The 9,564-nt window shown below is 42.8% G+C and overlaps 1 long non-coding RNA gene across 1 annotated transcript; it reads right to left on the reverse strand.

Annotated features, from left to right (window-relative positions):
* Positions 1 to 6,008: 6,008 nt before the first annotated feature.
* Positions 6,009 to 9,298, reverse strand: LOC128574096 (uncharacterized). The gene is made up of 3 exons (XR_008376623.1): positions 9,124 to 9,298; positions 8,368 to 8,518; positions 6,009 to 6,237 (listed from the first exon to the last, which is right to left on the reverse strand). It is a non-coding gene; the product is annotated as an uncharacterized LOC128574096 (long non-coding RNA).
* Between the last annotated feature and the right edge of the window lie 266 nt (positions 9,299 to 9,564).

The following is a 9,564-nucleotide window of genomic DNA, read 5'->3' on the forward strand; positions in this document are numbered from 1 at the left end:
TTTAGAAAAGGCAGGGTTTCTTCTTATTCAGGCCGGTCTTGAACTTCTAAGCTCAAGGGATCCTCCCACCTCAGCCTACCGGAGTGCTAGAATTGTAGGTGGGAGCCACCACGCCCAGCCACCCTCTGCTGGTTTTAACTAATACATCAGGTAAAATAGTATTATATGGAAAACAAACATGTACCAGAAGGATCATTAAAAAAATCATTGAGGCTTTGCACCCGTAGTGCAGTGGTTACGTCACCAGCCACATACACCGACATTGGCGGTTTTGAACTCGGCCTGGGCCAGCTGGACAACAATGACAACTGCAACAAGAACAAAATGGCCGGGTGTTGTGGCGCCGCCTGAAGTCCCAGATACTCGGGAGGCTGAGGCAAGAGTTTGAGTGTGACGCCACAGCACTCTACCAAGGACAAGATAGTGAGACTCTGTCTCAAAAGAAAACAAGAAAAAATCATAGATATCCTCAAAAATCTGCCTGATGAGTTTAAAGACCTGCTTTACTTTGTGGGGTGAATGTATGGCTTACACAGACCTGCACCGGAGGGCCAGGGCACTGCTCAGATAAGTGTGTTCCACACCAGAGCTGCACCGGAGGGCCAGGGCACAGCTCAGGTAAGCGTGTTCCACACCAGACCTGCACCGAGGGCCAGGGCACTGCTCAGGTAAGCATGTTCCACACCAGACCTGCACCGGAGGGCCAGGGCAATGCTCAGTTAAGTGTGTTCCCTGGTCTTCCTCCTATACTTCAAAAGGCTGACTGGACTCACTGTTCATTTAGAGTAATTCATCTGGGACACAACATAGTTATGTTTTAAAAATAATTTTTTGGACTGTAACATAGGGCTTGAGAGTAAAATCTGGATTAGGATGGTTTGGGGGTAAGAATTCACCTTCTCCCTAAGTGAAGGTGTAACAACCAAACCCAGTGCCTCATGTCCCAGCAAGACAGGACATCCAGTGAGAAGAAAGAGTCCCCAAGCTGAGGAAACAAAACAAAATAAAGAACAGCAGTGCTTTGTAAGCCTGAGGTTTCACATTTACAGCTACATGCATTCTTGCTTTTTCAAAAACTTCCATCATGTGATCTCTTTTAGGAGGTGTAATTCCCAGGAAATGCACTCTGCATAAATTCTTAAAACAGTGTGGTTTGATTCTGAAGTTTTTGTGCTAAAACCTTTGGCTGCAGTCACAGACTCCAGAACCAGATGCCTGGAGTTCAAATCCCAGTTTCCCAATTTACTAGCTGTGAGAACTCAGAAAAGTTACTTAACCAGTGTCCCATTCTCTTCATCTGTAAAATTTCTAATAATAGAACCTCTCTGGGAGTGCTATGCATGAGTTAGAATACATAAAGTTCTTGAACCGGTGCCTGGCCCCCAGCAGATGCTCACACTACATGAGCTCTTCTGACTCTGCTGTGTTCCGAGCTCCTCCCTACACTCCCTTCATCAGGCCTATTAAAAGCTGAGCCACCTCAAAGAATACATGCCTTGCCACAGACACACCCCAAGAAACTGAAGTTTCAAAGAAAACTCTGGATATCTGTCTTGTCCCTGTGCAGACACCTTCTCTCCCAGACCCTGAAAGCAATCTTTTCTCAGGAAGGTGAGTCCTGAGCCCTTCCCTCAACAGGGCCTGTTCAAGCCAGGCAGCTGTGCAGGATGAATTCACATAAAATGATGACTGATGAGACTGTCTGCAGGCTCGTTCCCCTGGGGGCAGTGTCATGTTTCTGGGGCCTCCCCACGTCCCCGGGTTCTCAGGGGCTACTGCAGGATTTTGTTCTATGACCAGAGGCTCATATGAGTCTCCAGTTAGCCCCGGGGCCTGTACCCAAGGGGGCCATAGGAAGATGGCTCCAGCCTTGTGCCCAGTTGAGGGACACAAGACAGCACTTTGTGGATAGCTCTGTTCTTGAATTTGGAAATGTCCCCATTATTCTGAGGGCACATGTGGGAGCCACATAGTCAGCAAACCCAGCTATCAGTCCTGTGAGTCTGGAGGACTCACCAGCCCTCCCTAATCTCCAGCTTGTCATTCCTGAGATTCAGATAATCCTGTGTTGACCTTAGAGCAAGTGTGTGGGGGTGATGTGGGGTGTGAGATAATCCTGGGCCTTGTGTTCAGGCTGCTGCCTCTGCTGCCCTTCACACACCTTGGCACAGCCCCTCACAGCTGCTTTTTGTATACAGGCCATTTCCCTAACCATGAGCTATCCCAGGAGACAGACTGTGTGGCTGATGTAGACTCAGCCAGTGCCTAAGAAAAGGCCCTGGTCCAAGGTCAGCTGGTGGCCAACACTGTCACCACAGCCACTCTTAAGTAATGCAAGAATTGTGCCCATTAACTAAATAAAAATTTTTTCTATATTCATTTTAATGAGAACTGTTAGAATTAGTGATTAATTTTATAATATCCTTTTAGAATTTAAGGGATTGTTCACAATTATAAACAGTGATCCCACATAAAGAAGTGTAAAAATGTAGTCAAGGAGGAATAAAAAAGAAATCAGCATGTTGACTTGCTATGTGAGTTACACTTATGGGTTAACACTCATAAACTTTTTTTTTTTTTTTTTTTTTTGTTACAGACAGAGTCTCACTTTGTCAACCTCAGTTGAGTGCTGTGGCATCTCAGCTCACAACAACTTCCAACTCCTGTGCTTAGGTGATTCTCTTGCCTCAGCCTCCCGAGTAGCTGGAACTACAGGTGCCCACCACAACACCCGGCTATTTTTTTGTTGCGGTTTGACCAGGCTGGGTTTGAACCGGCCACCCTTGTTATATGGGGCCAGCGCCTTGCCCATTGAGCCACAGGCCCTGCCCCACTCATAAATTTTTTAAAAAATCTAAAGGATATCAATGGAGCACCCTCATGATTTCATAATGGTAAATTACACAAAGAGGAAAAATGCAAAATGAATTCTAATCACAGTCAGCCAAAGTGAATTATTATTAAAATTAGGTTGTTATTCCTTCTAAAGTTTTTGCCTAAGGTCAGGGGAAGGGAGTGGGGTTTATAATGAAGACAGCTCAATCCATTCACAAACAGACTCAAAGCCCCCCATCTGTGTCTATATCAGTACCTGCTAAAGTATTTTCTGCATGCTCCTTTTAAAAAAGGGTTCAGGGTCGATTCATTTGGAAAATTCTGCAACTCCGCCTTATCCTCAGGACTGGGTTACCATGCATATTAGCACACCAATGATAAATACAGGCTCAGATAGCCTTGCAGCAAAAAAAGTTTAATTTTTTAACTTAGTGCTTCCAAAACATTCGTGATGGATATCTATTATAGGCTATCTATTCATGTCCTACCAAACTGGTATTCTTTACAAATACCAATTACTGGAAATGTTGGCCAATAAACACAAGAATAGCCTGCTGACTTGTTCAGTCTGCAGAAAAGTGCAATTCACCAAGCCCTAGTTTTCTTTTTTTTTCTTATTTCTGCTTTATTCTTTAATTTTTTTTTTTAGTAATCTCTAAAGAGATTAGTAATTTTAAAGAGACCTTTGTACATTTTGTTTTTTTTCCAAAGACCTGGTTCTTGGATGTATTTTTTTTTTATTAAATCATAACTGTATACATTGATATGATCATGGGGCATCATACACTCGCTTCATAAACCATTTGACACATCAATCCTGTAATTCCTCTGCTGGGCATATACCCAGAAGACCAAAAATCACAACATAACAAAGATATTTGTACCAGAATGTTTATTGCAGCCCAATTCATAATAGCTAAGTCATGGAAAAAGCCCAAGTGCCCATCAATCCACGAATGGATTAATAAATTGTGGTATATGTATACCATGGAATACTATGCAGCCTTAAAGAAAGATGGAGACTTTACCTCTTTCATGTTTACATGGATGGAGCTGGAACATATTCTTCTTAGTAAAGTATCCCAAGAATGGAAGAAAAAGTACCCAATGTACACAGCCCTACTATGAAACTAATTTGGGACTCTCACATGAAAGCTATAACCCAGCTACAACTTAACAATAGGGGGAAGTGGGAAGGCGGGGGTGGGTAGAGGGAGGGGGATCGGTGGGATCACACCTGTGGTGCATCTTACAGGGGTATTTGCGAAACTTGGTAAATGTAGAATGTAAATGTTTTGGCACAGTAACTGAGATAACGGCAGAAAGGCTATGTTAACCACTGTGATAAAAATGTGTCAAATGGTTTATGAAGCCCTAGTTTTCTTGAGCTGATAAGTCTCTGTGGTCCACCAGCTGAGTGTGGCAGCTGTCCTCTATCCACAAGCCAGGCCGTGTGTTATCAGGAGGACACAGCATGTCAGGCTCCCTCCTCCTCCTCATCATCAGTCAAAGGTCCTGGGTGGGTGGGAATCTGTGGGGCAGGTGTCTCAATGAGAACAAAACTGACCACACAGAAAACTGACTTCCTCCTTCCAACAAAAGACAAAAAGAGCCAGCAACCATCACCTTCACTCAGGGCTGTAACTGGAGGTCAGGGGATTCAAAATAACCCTGAAGATGACAATGAAAATAGGGGACATTGTAACAGCTAAAGTAGGGGGACATTTTCCAGATTAGAAACATTAAAATGTTCTGATTAGGAAACTGCTGTTAACAATTTTCCTTTCTAACTGTGAGGTTTCAGCAGGGGTGGGAAACCGGCAACCTTAGGGAAACTTGTGGCCTTCTAGATCCTTAAGTGTGGCCTTTGGACTGAATCCAAATTCTACAGAACAAATCCTTTAATTAAAAGGGCTGCAGCAGGGAAAGATGATGCTTTTCTTAACTCCTTTGGTGCTTAAAAACAATCATGAAATCAGAAGGCTATAGGGTGGGGTTGGGGCATTTTTCACATTACAATTACTAAATTGCTGGAGAGTTCCTTGGTAGGAACTCTGTGTAAGAAAAAAGAGACAGAGTCTCACTATGTCCCCCTCAGTAGAGTGCTGTGGCATCACAGCTCACAGCAACCTCAAACTCTTGGGCTTAAAATGCCCTGCAGTTTTTCTATTTTTAGTAGAAATGAGGTCTCCCTGCTGCTTGGGCTGATCTCCAACTCCTGAGCTCAGGCGATCCATCCACTTGGCCTCCCAGAGTGCTAGGATTACAGGTGTGAGCCAACTCAAGTTGCTTTTAACTGATCTTGTTACACTTGCTGTTAATTACAGATATTTATCTGAACAGAGCAGCCCCTTAGATGAGATAACTTAGATGTCACAATTCTCTAATAGCAAAAGACAATTTATTGTCTTAATTATTACAGTGCTAGAAAGCAGACCTTACTTACTTAAGGGACTACAGCTACTTTATTACAAAATAACAGGGCAGGTATTGAGCTTGGTGAGATTGAGTTATTAAATGCCTCCTATTATATTAATATGTGCAAAAAGATGTTGTTCTCCACTTATAAATGCATTTCATTTCTAGAATTATACAACTTGGTTAGTAATAGGAAAGTATTTATCTGTAAAAATTGTGTACACACATACCCCTCATTCTTGGAGGAATAGTGTTTTTTTTTTTTTTTTTTTTTTTTGAGACAGTCTCAAGCTATCGCCCTGGGTAGAGTGCCATGGCCTCACAACTCACAGCAACCTCCAACTCCCGGGCTCAAGCGATTCTCTTGCCTCCACCTCCCAAGTAGCTAGGACTGCAGGTGCCCTCCACAATGCCTGGCTATTTTTTGGTTGCAGCCATCCTTGTTGTTTGGTGGGCCCAGGCTGGATTCAAACCTGCCAGCTCAGATATATGTGGCCGGCGCCTTAGCTGCTTGAGCCATAAGCACCGAGCCTCTTGGAGGTATTTTCAAAACAAAAATGTACAGTGATTTCCCCACAATTTAACTGTGGCTCATTGAGACAGAGGTTGTTTGAAGAAAAGTCTGAAGCTTTTAGAGTTTATGATCCACAAACAAAGCATATGGTACACATACAAGATGCAGCAAAAAGAGCACTTCTTTTTAAAGAGTTAAAAATTATGCCCAAGAGATAATCTATTTCATATCCTTTGCAATAAAATAAACAATAGCACAAACCCTCTGATGTGCATTAAGTTTTTTCCACAGCCCTCAGATGTTAACAGAATGACACATCACGTGTAAAATTGTGGTGACATCTCACCTTCCAAAGCAGCCGTGACATTTACCCTCCCTTTCTAGGTGGTTCCACAGGCTGATGGATTTTCCATTTAAGAAAGCTTCTCCCATGCAGTCTCTGAAATGGTTACCTTCACGACAGGAGATTTCTGATGTAAGGAAACAAACACATAAGCTACATTTAGTTTACTTGATGAAGTGAAAAAAATACTCCCAGAGCACAAAACTCCCTGAGAACGCAAATGGAACAAATTTAAATTTTGAGAGAGTAACATTCAGAAAAACGGCCAGTTTGTAATCACTGGATTTCCTTTTAGTTATGAAGTGGGATTTTAGAATGAGCAGGAACTAGACAGGATCTTAAGGATCATCTTGGTTACTGCTGGAGAAAGCTTCTTTTACATATGAGGAAACAGAGACCTGGGGGATGTGGTTGGTCTGCTGAGGGTCCCCTACACGATTCCAGGTCCAAGGAGCTCAACTGCATTTAACAGGGGAGGGTTAACAGATGAAATAAACATGGTAGGCCCCTTTGCTAAGCACCAATCAGTATCAGTCAACCATTAGCTAAAGAAACTTTATAGAAATTAACACAGAATATTGAATTTCCTGTTTTGCCATTAGAAAAGAAACCCAAAACAACAAAATGAGCCATTGGCTTCCTGTCATTGATTACATCATTGAACAAGCACCAGCCTAGGTCTGCAGGTGAGTTGTTACAAAGCAAAACAATAGAAGTAGAAAAATCTTCATCTGCCTGATACCTACTCAACAATTTAAAATATTAATTTTGTAGATGGGTAAAGTCAGCCAATCGGTCCTGTTCAGATCAACTTTCAGAACGTTACCTTGATTTGTCCTCCTAGTCCTCCAACGAACATGAGTGTTGAATTGTTTATATCCAGAACCTTGGCTGTTCCAGGGGATTTACTTGTTTTTGATGGTGGCTTTTGATTTGAGCTCATTTCCTTTACACTCAGTGAGACAATGTTTACAAATGTAAGGGTCACAAAGAATCATAAAAAGAACTTTCAATGGGAAGAATGATGTGTGTGTCACTGAATAATCTGACACTTCCCTTTTCCTTCTACAGATTAAAGTCGTTATGTCTGCGGACAGAGACTGCGTCAGGATTATTCAGTGACACACACAGCAAGCAGCAGGTCCAAAGTGCTATCCTATAATGAATTTTCCATGTGGGGCAGGCTGCTTCTCTTGATAATGCACACTACTTTGTGTTTCAAAAAGTGAGCAATCAGATGATGGTAAGAATGATTTTGTTTGGTAACATGTTTACATATGGGAAAATCCTCTTTTAATAGGGTATCATAGGAAACTGTCTCACTCACATGAGATTTAATTCTTTAAGGACAAGGAACTTATCACCTTGAAATCTTTCCACCTGAACAAAGAGGATATTTGATGATCATCTGGTAAATTGAGAGGCTCATTTGACAAATATTTATAGAACAATTACTGCACTTGCCACATTATTTCTTGGATTAGTAATGATTTGCATATGTATCTTACATTAACCTTAAAGATTCTAAGTTGGCATTAACTTTTGCATTCAGAGCCATCCTTTGGGCTGACATTTGTTTGTTTTTGCCACTGTAACTGAAGCAAATGGAAGCCAGAGGTCATGGAAACCCACATTTCTTTTCTGATAGTGAGGGCAGGGCAGTGAGGAGGGGTCACAGAACGCCCAGAAAATCCCCTCCCCCAGAACACAGCCAGCACATGTCCTAAGGGTGGCTGTAAAAACTCTCCTGAGCTTTGAACTTCTCCAGATGCCCAGCAGCTTACGAATTTAGTGACCTGGATTTGTACGACATTTGTGTGTCTACAAACTGTCTCCTCAGACTCCTTTAGAGGACGAGGCCAAAGCCGCACAGACGTTCTGAAGAGTATTGTGATTATTAAAACTAAGTTGGTAGAATGAAGAAGCAGCACCATATAAAACCAATGAAACTCAGAGGGTCGGTAACACTTGTATCACCGCGTTCTGTTCCCTCGAGGCTGATGTAGCCGTAAATCTAGGCCTACCAATAGCTCTCCATAAAGACATGGAGGTTTCTTGGCTGATGATGTTTGGAAACATGCTAATAAAAAGCAAATCTCAAAGAAAATGAGTTGGGTCACTGGTTTAAATACACCAAGATGAGGCTGTGAGGACCTGGGGTTACTAGGACCTGGTGTGCAGGAATTCTGGGGATGGGGCGCGACCCAGCCAGGCTGCCAAGAGCCAGGGATACAGAGAGCTCGGGGCCCCGACTCACAGAAGCTGCTTGTTTCCGGGCCTGGCTGATCAGCAGTTTAATTTCGGAAAGGTTTCTGTTCAGATTCTCTTCTAAAATCTTCAAAGGTTTCAACTGATCAAATAGAAGGTTGGCTTGTGTTTCCACATCTTTTTTCTTTCCACTAACAGAGCTGGCAAATGCAACAGGGCAAGGGGTGAAAGGGAAGGAGGAGAGGGGGAGAAACAAGATAGTGAACTGTTCATCACTAATGCACCAGGAAAACAGAATATCCTAATAATCATTCTGTGAATTATTGGTAAATATTTGAAAAATGCACCAGTAGCATGCATTTACCCAAGGCTCTTCTTTATAAATGCTAATCATATGTTAGCACATTTTTCCTTTTAAGGACGGTTATGAGCAAGGCCCCGTTGCATGTTGAGTGAGCACGATGCAGATTTAAAAACTGCGAGGAAGGGCCAGGTGCCGTGGTGGCTCATGCCTGTAATCCCAGCACTGTAGAGGCGGGTGGATGGCTAGAGCTCAGGAGTTCAAGACCAGCCTGAGCAAGAGTTGAGACCTAGCTACCAAAACCAGAAAAATTAGACAGGAGATATGGTGGGCACCTGTAGTTCAACTACTCAGGAATCTGAGGTTAGAGGATCGCTTAAGCCCAGGAGTTTGAGGTTGTCATGAACTATGACCCCACAGCATTCTAACACCCATGGTGACACAGCGAGACTCTGTCTCAATAAAAAGCCCCAAAAGACCCTCCAAGGAAGGACACTGACGTACTGGTCAGGTTCGAGTCATGCAGGAGCTTGTTTGTCTCTCGCAATGTGGCGTTGACCCCGGACAGGCCAGTCGACGTGTCGAGCAGCTTCCAGCTCAACCCCCTGCCACATCTGCCAGCGTGCTCACAGCGCTCCTGTTTACAGATGTGGCCAGCTCTTTAGTTCTGGCTCCTTGGTGTCCCACATCTAAAATAAATATATACGTGAGCACTCTGCTGATTACACACAGGGAAAAGAATAAAAATGTGACAAATACAACTTTACAGAAAAATATGTTATGGTAGTTTACTGATTGTTGAATACAAACTGAGCCTTCTTTGCTTTTTTTTCTTTTGGGCAGTGGTCAATGGTCTACAGAGCTTCTTGTTTTCCATGGAAATACACCTGCATATAACATGCTCTACTACTTCTCTGTAAAAGAAAATAAAAACCTCAATGTCAC

Source organism: Nycticebus coucang, chromosome 21, assembly GCF_027406575.1.
Source record: "Nycticebus coucang isolate mNycCou1 chromosome 21, mNycCou1.pri, whole genome shotgun sequence".
NCBI classification, from domain to species: domain Eukaryota; kingdom Metazoa; phylum Chordata; class Mammalia; order Primates; family Lorisidae; genus Nycticebus; species Nycticebus coucang.